Source organism: Ailuropoda melanoleuca, chromosome 20 (assembly GCF_002007445.2).
Source record: "Ailuropoda melanoleuca isolate Jingjing chromosome 20, ASM200744v2, whole genome shotgun sequence".
Lineage (NCBI taxonomy): Eukaryota > Metazoa > Chordata > Mammalia > Carnivora > Ursidae > Ailuropoda > Ailuropoda melanoleuca.
The window spans coordinates 12,469,797-12,478,846 of NC_048237.1; positions in this window are offsets into that span (position 1 = coordinate 12,469,797).

Genomic DNA, 9,050 nt, shown 5'->3' on the forward strand with positions numbered 1-9,050 from the left:
AAGAGTCACATGTTCTACTGACTGAGCCAGTCAGGAACCCCTACCACAGGGCTTTTTTTACTTGGGGTCTTTGGATGCCCAAGGGATCCATGGAAAGAAATCAGGGGACCTATGAAATACATCTTTTTCTTGTTTTAAGAGTTTGAGAAAAAGAGAGAGAGTGCGTGAGAGAGAAAGCACGGGCAGAGGGAGAGGGAGAAGCAGACTCCCCACTGAGCAGGGAACCAGCCCCAGGGCGGGGGTGGGGGGACCCTCAATCCCAGGACCTTGGGATCATGACCTGAGCCAAAGGCAGACACTTAACTGACTGAGCCACCCAGGTGCCCTGAAAAATTACATCTTTAACTAACCACTACTTGAAATCTATTATTTCCTTAAACTATGAATATAGACCATAAGCCATAGTACTATCAGCAGTACTTAATGGGTTCATCACCAATAGAAATCACACATCCCAGTCATATTATGTTATCACAGATCTCAAAGTATCATTTACATTCATCACTACATATTAGTTATTATATTGCCACTAGACACTGTTATATAATGTGTTAATAAAGCAGATATATTAAGATATTACTTGACTGATATATTTTATACATATATATAAATAAAATACATAAATTTTAAAACATTCTAAGTAGGGATCCATGGTACAAAACGACATTAAGAACGTAGAAACTCTGTAGAAATTCAGGGTTCTGTGACAATTACCCACATGGAACACAGAACTCCCAAAGTAAGTTCTCGACTTTGCCCCTAGTCCTTCTCCAAAAGGGTTTAATGGAAGTGGTGATAAAAAGGCCCTTTTTGGGGCACCTGGGTGGAACAGCAGTTAAGCGTCTGCCTTCGGCTCAGGGCGTGATCCCTGCGTTATGGGATCGAGGCCCACATCAGGCTCCTCCGCTATGAGTCTGCTTCTTTCTCTCCCACTCCCCCTGCTTGTGTTCCCTCTCTCTTGCTGGCTGTCTCTATCTCTGTCGAATAAATAAATAAAATCTTTAAAAAAAAAAAAGCCCTTTTTGTTCTTAAGAGATATTCAGTGAAGAAAGAGGCTGTTGGAACCTCATTTAATAATTCTGTATTTAAAGGGAAAATGTCTTGATTTTTTAAAAAAATTTTTTTCTCTAAATGCTATTTACAACGCACTTCTATGAAATCTTTTGTTTCGATTCTTTTTCCTGCATTCCCTCAATGCGTATTCAATTGCTTATCACTGAATATTTATTAGTTCACAGGTTTATTTTGTCTCGCCAACTGGATTATAAAAGTGCCCTTGAGAAGTTTATTTCTCAGGATGGTGAGAATAGTGTTCTACAAATAGACATTCGATAAATGTTTCCTGATGTGTATAAGGCCTTTCACAAAAGAGAACTTATTTACCATAAAAACAATAATAAAAACCAATATGGTCAAGCAATTTTTATTACAAGGTGCTGAAAAAAGAGAAATCTTTGATTCTGGAGAGTATTTTGTGCGAGGAATTAAGATACATGTTTATAAATAGCTTTTATTTACTAGTAGGAATTAAAAATCTTCCTTAATAGAAAGTGATTTTTTTTTCTTTCAGATAATCTGAAAATCCCATTTTCTATCACAAGCAGAGTGGACAGGCTTTCTCTAATGAGCAGATTATATGAATACTGCTAAATTCTCTTTGATCCAGGAATTCAGCCATGGCTTGTATGTGATCAGGTACGAGTTTTTACAATAAAATCTCAAGCACAGAATAATAGAAAAATACAGCTATGATTTTTAAAACTATAAGATCTATTCCACTTCAAAGATGTTATTTATAGCTATGGTAGTTTTAATTTTTTCTATCTGTTGAAACCATGGTTTTATGAACATTACTGCAAATCAGGTTTGTAAATCTAAATTCAAGTAGCAGAACTATGACATTTTAACCAATGGTTTATTTCAAAATGCTACTTCCATTAAAAAGGTGTTAATATTTTTTCTTTCCACATTTACAAACTTCCTATTAAGTCTCTTCTGAGCCAGTCTGGTGTTTAAATGATCTTAAATGTCAATAATACTAAAAACAGAGCTAACAATTTCCAAATAGTGGTTAATTTCTTTTAACCATTAATTAACCTTTAATTCTGAAATCAATCAAGTCCTGTCACTTCTCCTGCATACCTCTTAAATACACTCATCCCAAGTGCATTTGCCACTGCCTTAATTCAGGCCTCCTAACTGCCTCCAATTTCCTCACCCTCCCACACATTCTCAACATGGTCATAAAACGACCAGACTTGGGTTTCAGAAAGATCATGACACTCCTCTGCTTAAAACCCTGCACTGGCTCCTTATCAGGCACAGGCTTCGTGTTTGTTAGCACAGTATCCATGGCCCTCAGTGATATGGCTCACACTCACCTCTCCTCACTTGTCTCATCGCAGAGCTTCACGCTGAACTAAGCAGCTGTGAGGAACTATTTGCAGGGCCTCTGTGTGGTTTTTGCTTTCTCCAGAGCCACCCTCTCATACTGAGTTCTGTTCAACTCTATCATCCTTCACAACCCAGCTCAAACACTACTTCTTCTGTAAGGCCTTTGAAGCCCATCTAACTTCAATGTTAATCATTCCCTCTTCTATGTCTTGCAACATATCATCGTACTTATCACAATGCACTGTAATTGTTTATATGCTTGCCTTACCTGTTATCACTGTAGACTTTTTGAGACCGTGAGGCGCTTCATGTTTGTTGAACTGAACTAAATTTGATCTAATGATCTGAGTAATTGGGAAACAGAGATGGGACGTTTCCAGAATGATTCATAGTGGCCAGGATGATCATGTTTCTCCATAGCAAACATAAATCTTGTTTCTTTAATCACAGGGATTACCAGACTCTCTTGGAATAGCACATAGAACACAAATGCTTAAATATAGATAGCTTCTGGCTTAGTGCAAAATATATACGTTATGTTTTATCTTAAATTTTTTAGCAGGGTACAAAGTAGAGTAAAGGATGGTTTATTTACACTGTGTACTAGAAACTAGTATTTATTCACCCTTATCGTACACATACCAGGAGAAAAGTAAGAGTCCTGATATATTGGAAACTATTTTGTAAAATAATTCCTTTGGGGAACAGTGAAAGTTATGTAAGGAGTGCCTGTTATCAAGTCCTAATGAAACCAAAGTAGATGACATAAAAAATACAGGGAAATTTTGTGGCTTCAAATATTTATGGTAGATGGCACCAAGTCATATAGCAAGCATTCAGGTTAGGTGGGATGCATAATTTTCTAGATCCAAATCTGTCCCTTTGTGACTACAGCCACAATACAGTTCTCTTTCGGGGATAAAAAATACTAAGGAATTTACACAAACAATATTGAAGGATAAAGTCTTCCCTCTTACCAGCATGCACAAAGGACTTAAAAACTAGTTTTAGCTACAGATATCTCCATATTATTCATAATAGCTTAACAAATAACTTGTCTGCAATATTTAAAATTAGCTCATGATTTAACTTTATTTGCTCTTTTCTGTATTTCATAGAGTCCACACCAAACACATTATTTTTGAAATAAAAATATAATCATTTTAAAAAGCTATGCAGAAAAATATCAACCATGTTAGCCTAGCCTATTTTTTAGGGTTTTCCTATGAGAATGTCATTAGAGTTTCTGTTTTACATAAGGCTCGTTTTTTGGAATTCCATTATTTTACATATTGCCAAGAGAAAATCTGGATGAAATAAAATATCCAGCTCAGAGAAGAAAACTTTTTTGTTGCAGTGGCAATGACACTGAATGACACTTCAACTAATCCCAAAACTTTTTTTCATAGCCGGGACACAAGATTATTTATCTAATTTAATCACCTGGTATTTCTTAAAAATTGCTATTCAGTGATAACTATAAGACATTTTTCTTTAGCAGGTAGATAAAAACAAAGCCAAAATAAAGAGGTAAGAACTGCTAAACCAACCTCATCAAAAATTTAATTCTAACACAGCAATTATTCAAAATGTACACATGACTCAATATGCAATAGTACTTAAAATGGTAAACCAACAATTTTACTTTTAAAAATCAACTAAGCCTAAAAAACCCAGATACATTCTNTTTTATTTATTTATTTGACAGAGATAGAGACAGCCAGCGAGAGAGGGAACACAAGCAGGGGGAGTGGGAGAGGAAGAAGCAGGCTCACAGCGGAGGAGCCTGATGTGGGGCTCGATCCCATAACGCCAGGATCACGCCCTGAGCCTAAGGCAGACGCTTAACCGCTGTGCCACCCAGGCGCCCCTAGGATTTTATTTTTAAGTAATCTCTATATGAGTGTGGGGCTTGAACTCACAACCCCAAGATCAAGAGTAACACACTCCACCAACTGAGCTAGCCAGGCATCCCTGATCCATAGCTTTTTTATTCACAAAAGGCTTACACATTAATCTTCACGTATAATTCTTTTACATTTATTTCGTGAAGTCTACAACTCTTTCATATCTTATTCCTTGTACAGTATAGCAAAGTTTTATGATTTCTAGAACAAAGTACCCTACTGCTGTTTTTACCTTTGATAAAACTAATTATGCCAATTTGGGAACTGACTTTTTTAATCTGGTGATTTAGTTTGCTGCTAATAATAAAAAAGGCCCCATCAGCTCACAGGAACACATAGAAACTATGGGCCATACACCCAGGAATTTTGTGATTCACTCAGTGACTATCAACTTCCCAAAGGAAATATTTGAAATTCCACTATTAAGAATATATAAAACGAGGGGCGCCTGGGTAGCGCAGTCGTTAAGCGTCTGCCTTTGTCTCAGGGCATGATCCTGGCGTTCCGGGATCGAGTACCACATCCGGCTCCTCCGCTGGGAGACTGCTTCTTACTCTCCCACTCCCCTGCTGTGTTCCCTCTCTTGCTGGCTGTCTCTCTGTCACAGAAATAAATAAAATCTTAAAAAAAAAAAAAAAAAGAACATATAAAACGAGGAAAAAGTACTACAAGAAGATAGTACCATTAACTTAAATGCTTTTTCGTGTTAGAAAATTTTTCTAATTTCTTTTTGAAAATTTTTTTTCAATTACATTTGAACAAAAATCTGTTCCAAATTTTCATGTTATCTGTTCTAAACTTTCATGTTATGCCAAATAAACTACTAAACCATTGTGTATGCATAATCAAATTAGCTGTCAGAAGAGTAAATGGGATTCTCCCTCTGCCCTTCCCACTCATGCTCGCAAATAAATGTCTTTAAAAAAATATTAATGACATTTTCAACACCTCACAGGGATACAGTGATGCCTCTTTTATCTACAGCCCAGCTATCTTACATACTTATAAAAAACCAAAAACCCAGAAAGCACACCAAAATTCTTTAAACAGCCAAAGAAATGTTAGAAGGTTCATGTGCTTGGGCATTTTGCTCTCAAGCCCACAAGTCTATTCCCTTTCTTATATGTAATTCTAAACAAACTGGCTTTCCAAGTCCACATAAGATGAAAAGCAACAATTAAGAGAAGCTGCTATAAGTGAAACATACTGTTAATAGCAAAATGCAGTATCTGAGAGTTTACAAGCTTTAAAGTCAAAAGGAAAGCTAAAGGAGCACCTGGGTGGCTCAGTCGGTTAAGTGTCAGACTCTTGATTTCAGCTCAGTTCATGATCTCAGGGTTGTGAGATCAAGTCCCATGTGGGGCTCCGCACTAGCTGTGGATCCTGCTTGATTGTCTCTCTCCCTCTCCCTCTGCCCCTCCCCTGCTTCTCTGACTCTCCCTAATTAAAAAAAAAAAAAGTTACCAAAAAAAAAAGCATGAAAAAGTCCAAAGTTGACTGTTCTGAAGCTAATTACTTAAAAATAACCACATAGTTCAAGAGAATCTTAGCATACTAGTACCCTATATAATTGAAATTAATGACCTTGAGTCTTTCATAGTTTCTTCTTTTTAAGTATTACATTTTGACATCAGCCTACTTTTTGATAGTATGACCACATCTGTTTTGCTGGGGTCTGTTGCAACTTAAGCCTATTGTCCTGGCATAATTATTAAAACTCTCCCTTTTACTCTCAAGAAATGTCCTGGTTTGGGCTGTAAATTTTAGGATCATCCTACAAAGTACTTTCTATGTGCCAGTAACTACTCAAGGTGCTTTCATTTATCCTCAAATCTCATGAGACAAGCTACAATTATTATCTCCTTTTCTACATGAACTAAGGCTCTGAGAGGTCGATTTTCCTAAGGTCACTCAATTAATAAGTGTTAAAGACCAATATGTGAACAACCCAAGCAGTCTGATACCAAAGTTCTAGTATTTTTTTTTTAAGATTTATTTATTTGACAGAGAGAGAGAGAGAGAGAGAGAGACAGTGAGAGAGGGAACACAAACAGGGGGAGTGGGAGAGGGAAAAGCAGGAGGAAGCCCAACGTGGGACTTGATCCCGGGATGCTGGGATCATGACCCGAGCTGGAGGCAGACACTTAACCAACTGAGCCACCCAGGCACCCCCAAAGTTCTAGTACTTAACCACTATCATACACCATACTATTTCTCCTTAGAAAGATGGGTAGAGGAGCATAGGGAGGGAGATATCCAAGTTTTTGGAAAAAGACTAAGAGTAACTTGGAAAAAGACTAAGAGTTATCAGCCTTGAGGTGTCTGGCTGGCTCTGTCAATAGAGCATGTGACTCTTGAACTCAGGGTTGTGAGTTCCAGCCCCGTGTTGGGTGTAGAGATTACTTAAATAAACTCTTGAATTTTTTTTTTTTAAATAAGAGGTATCAGCTTTCTGGAAATGTGTCTTTCCAATCCTTATGGCTTCCACAATTCCATAAACTTACGATGCTGAAACATCCAAGAAAATTTTTGAAGTGTAAAATTATTTCAGACACTTATGGGCTTCCTTAGGAGACAAAAATTCCAAGACTATTTTTCAAATATTCTTGAGACACTACTTTGAAAACATACTGAATAATTATGTCCTGTTCAAAAAGATCAGATTATTCCATTTTTTTAAAAAAAGAAAATTAGTAACTCACTGTGGAGTGAAAGTATACTGGACTGGAATCAGCTTTGCTACTCATAGCTGAGCTGTCCCTTAACCTCTCCAGACTCCAGTTTCTTCATGTGTAGCAGAGAAATATGGTTAGCTGGTTAAGAGGGCCTAAGGAGATTAGACGAATTTCAAGCGCCTTGACAAATACAAAGGACTACATAAATTTAGGATATTAATAATAAATAGTCATAGGTTTTCAACAACCTGGATCATGACTCATGACAAGTATTCCATATCAGTATTTTTCTAGTTTTATTTCCTCTTTTATTTTTTACTTCAAAATTATTTGGGGGAAAAGACTAGTTAATTGACTGGCCACATGTGAAAAAGAAAACTACACTAAAAAGATTAAGAGCATTTATGAACATCAACTCAGAGGCTACACTTTACTACATTCTGAAAAACCGATGCCACATACCAGCTAACTTGTCCTTAAACTGTGAGAATAAGTGGAATAATTACAAAAATGAAGCAGTTCAAAGACTTAAAATAAATCTTATTTTTAACATGGTTCTTTATCTACTTAACTACAAGTAGAATGGTTTAACCAAATTATCACGTTTACATGACATTTTCCTGTTTCCCCAAAATCATTTCCATAGTTGATCCTCTACAATGAGGTATGAGAGATACTATTCTCATATTATGATTAAGAACCTGAGGCTCAGAAAGGATAATTTGCCCAACTGCTTTACGACAAGAAATTGAAGTGGAGGGATGACTCCCAATTCCACATGGAAAAAAGCAATTTGGATGTTCTAGAGCAAAAGAAAAGCCTCAGACTTCTTTATTGGCTGACATGACATGAAACATCTATAAATTCAAGCTGTCTGAAAAAGCAATATTCACTGGAGCTTGACTACACATCTCTAATAGTTTTAATATTCATAGGAAAATTAATATTCATCTTTGTTTGGATCTCAAACTATTATCAAATTTATAAGCAAAAATAGGACCTATGAAGAGCAGAACCAGGTTATTTTTTCAGAGTGGCAAACCTAATCAAGGGTGTTCCCAATCCTTCTATGATTGACCATTGCTGAGATTATTCCTTAATAAGGAAGCACTTAAAATAATTTTCTCCCAAAACTCATTTGCTAGATTTCATAAATTAGCTGCTACAAAGGATCTATATCAGGAAATTCAAACATATGATTAAATACACAATGCTGGCCATATTATTTTCGATAATGATCGAAAACAACAGCTGATGGTAGCCAGTTTGGGACAAATGCCAACTATTCCCATTTGTCTGAGAATGTCAAAATTAATCACTGTAAGTTATAAATTTTCAAAGAATATTGATATCTGTAAATGAGAAGGTCTATCAACTAAAATCCTAAAAAAGACTAAAGATAATGGTGCCTCTTTGATTTGCAACATTAGTTTTTAAAATTTTAATGTTCTGAAATATAAGTAAACACATCTCAACAGCTTTATATATTTTCATACATTTTATTTTTTTAAACACTTATAATTTTGCAAGCTAGCAGTAAAATATTGAGGGCAATATTTTACTAATTAGCACCGTATACCTTTTAAAGCTAACTGGAACATTGTTTCATTGTAAATGATTGTAAAATAAAATGATCATTTCAAATGCCAAATTATCTCAAGTAACATGTGAACCATTAATTTTATCATTATTCTTGGCTTTATGCACAAAAATGTATTTCAGAAATGAACTTAGTAACAGTTCTGTCAATCGAACAAATCAAAGTACCACAGTTTAAAGCAATATTTGATCTCTGAAACTATTATTATATGAGGCATATAAGAAAGCCGATAAATCAGCTATAAAAATAAAAGATACTAATAACTTTAGAGTCCCTTAGTTTTTAGAATGAGGAAAATAATGAAAAATTCCATGGTGTAAGAATTAGTTACACATATGGTTTAGTATTTGTCAGTATTGTCATACTTTCCTTATGAGTTTAGCCTTACCAAAAAGCCATCAAAATGTCCAGGGTAACTCACAGGGACAGCTGGAAGCCTGAAATAAGATGGCTCAGTGCAAAAGATTCCAAGCC